We start from the raw sequence: 2957 nt of genomic DNA on the forward strand, positions 1-2957 counted from the left end.
GGCCTTCCACTTCTTCACTGACCCTCTGCTCTACCAAGCATGTCCTTTGCAAGGGACAGTCCCTTCTGACAACATGACCAAAGTAGATGAGATGAAGCCTGGTTATTCTTGCTTCTAAAGTGCATTCCACTTCTTCTGGGACATTTGTTCATTCTTCTGACTGTCCAAAAGAATGGGTGTGAGAACATGGATGTACATATACCTATTTGCATATTTTCAATATTCTTCACCAACACCAAAATTCAAAGGCATCAATTCTTCTTCAGTCTTTCATATTCATTGTCCAGCTTTCACATACATAAGAGGTGACTGAAAATTTCATGGTTTGGGTCAGGTGCACTTTAGTCTTCATATTGATATCTTTAATTCTTAACACTTTAAAGAGGTCTTTGGCAGCAGATTTGCCTAGCACAATACAATGTTTGATTTATTTTTTATTTTTTCACTTCCATTGTGGCAAAAACATACACTACAAGGCATTTGCCAACAGAACAACTTTCACGTTTACAGCTCAGGGACATAGATGACATTTTTCATGTTGTGCCACCATTATGGCTATCCTTTTCCAAAATATTTTACCACCTATCACTATAAACTCAATGTTACCCAAATAAAAACTCCCCTTTCTCCCTCCTTCCTACTCCTGGTAACCACAATTAATCATTGATGTATAGACATATATAAAATTGTTTTTTTTTTTTTTTTTCAGCCTATCTAGAAATTTTCTCTCCTCTCCTCTCCTATCCCTGGTAACCAACTAAGAAATTTCCCTTCTACATGTAAACCTCTCCTCAACTCTTTACAGTAGTAGACTAACACCATATTTGCCCATCTATGATTGACTTACTTCACTCAGCATAATGTCCTCCAAGTTCACCCATGTTATGTGGTGTTTGTGGATTCTACATTATTCTTTAGGGTTGCATAGTATCCCATTGTGTGTATGTACCACAGTTTGTTTATCCATTTCTCAGTTGATGGGCACTTAGGTTGTTTCCATCTCTTTGCTATTCTGAATAGTGCTGCCATGAATGTAGATGTGCATATACCTATTCATGTCTTGCCACTCACTTCTTTTGGATATATACCTAGTAATGGGATTGCTGGATCTAATGATATTTCCATTTCCAGCTTTTCAAGGAATCACCATACTAATTTCCATAGTAGTTGTGTCATTTTACAGTCCACCAGCAATGTATAGGAGTTACCTTCTCTCCACATCCACACTAGCATTTGTTATGTTCTGTCTTGTTGAATTGTACTATTAATGCTGGAGTGAGATTCTCATGGTTGTTCTGATTTGCATCTCTCTAAAGCCTAATTAGGAGCTCTGGTGTCATGGAGCCTAAGGCATTTGACTGCTAACCAGAAGGCGGGTGGTTCAAACCACCAGGCTCTCTTAGGAAGGAAGGTTGGGCAATCTACTTTCTAGTGATTCTTCCTCAGAAATCCAAGGAAGGGTTGCTATGAGTCAGATCCAACTCAACAGCAGTGGGTATGGTTTAAAGGCTAATTATCACTAACATTTCTTCACGTGTTTATTGGCTGTCTGAATGTCTTCTTTGCTGAAGTGTCTGTTCATGTTTTCTGCCCACTTTTTAATTGTATTTTTTGTCTTTTTATTGTTGAGGTTTTGGGTTTTTCTACAAATTTTAGAATTAATTTCCTTTTATAGTAGATAACTCATTGCCATTTTTTTCCCCCATTCTGTAAGTTCTCTTCTTTCTCTTTTGGAGCAGTTTTTTGACTGAATTTAATTTTTAGAAGATCTTAATCATCTAGTTTATTTTCGGCTGTTTGTGCATCTTGAGTGTATTTATGCTATAAATTAGGGCCCCTAAGTTTACTCCTATTTTTCCTTTGATGAACTTTATAATTTTAGTTTTCACATTTAAGTAGTTTATCCTTTTGGAGTTCATTTTTGTGTTTAGTGTGACATATAAATCTTCTTTTATTTTTCTGTAAATGGATATACATCGTGCCAGCACCATTTGTGAAAGAGACTATCTCTTCCTCATTGAATGGATTTCGGCCTTTTGTCAAAGATCAGCTGACCATACATCAATGGATCTATTTTGCGGTTCTCAATTCTCTTCTACTGGTCTATGTGTCTGTCCTTGTACCAATACCAGGCTGTTTTGACAACTGTAACTGTATAGCATGTTGTGAGATCTGGGATTGTGAGACATCTTATTTTGTTCTTCTTCAGTAATGCTTTGCTTATCCGAAGTCTCTTTCTTTTCCATATAAAATAGTTATTGTTTTTTCCAGGTCTTTAAAGAATTTTGATGGAATTTGGATCAGGATTTCATTGAATATATAGATTGTTGTGCATAGTCAACATTTTCACATTGTTCAATCTTCCTATTCAAGAGCATGGTATGTTCTTTCTTTTATGTAGATTTCTTACAGTTTCTTGAAGTACTGTTTTGTAGTTTTCTTTGTATAAGTTTTTTGTGTTCCTGGTAAAATTTATTCCAGTATTTTATCTTTTTGGTAGCTATTGTAACTAGGATTGGTTTCCTTATTTCCTTTTCAGAGACCTCTTTGCTGGTGTAGAAGAATCCAACTGATTTTTGTATGTTGTTCTTGTATCCTGCCACTACGCTAAATTTGTCAATAAATTCTAGTAGTTTTTTGCTGAGTCTCTTGGGTTTTCTATGTATAGGATCATTTCATCTGTATATAGAGATAGTTTTACTTCTTCTTTAACAATTTGGATGCCTTTGTTTTCCCTTCTTTTGCTTTATTGCCCCAGCTGGGACTTCCAATAGAATTTTGAATAGAAGTGGAGATAGAAGGCATCTTTATCTCATTCCTGTTTGCAAGGGGAATGGTAACAGTCTCTCCCTAATAAGAATATGTTCACTGCTGTTTTTGCATATATGCCCTCTATGTGTTGAGGAATTTTCCTTCTCTTCCTATTTTTCTGAGGGTTTGTTAGAAATGGGTGTTGG

This window comes from Orycteropus afer, unplaced genomic scaffold, assembly GCF_000298275.1.
Source record: "Orycteropus afer afer isolate SDZICR_OR568_19922 unplaced genomic scaffold, OryAfe1.0 scaffold00586, whole genome shotgun sequence".
In the NCBI taxonomy this organism is placed as follows: Eukaryota; Metazoa; Chordata; class Mammalia; order Tubulidentata; family Orycteropodidae; genus Orycteropus; species Orycteropus afer.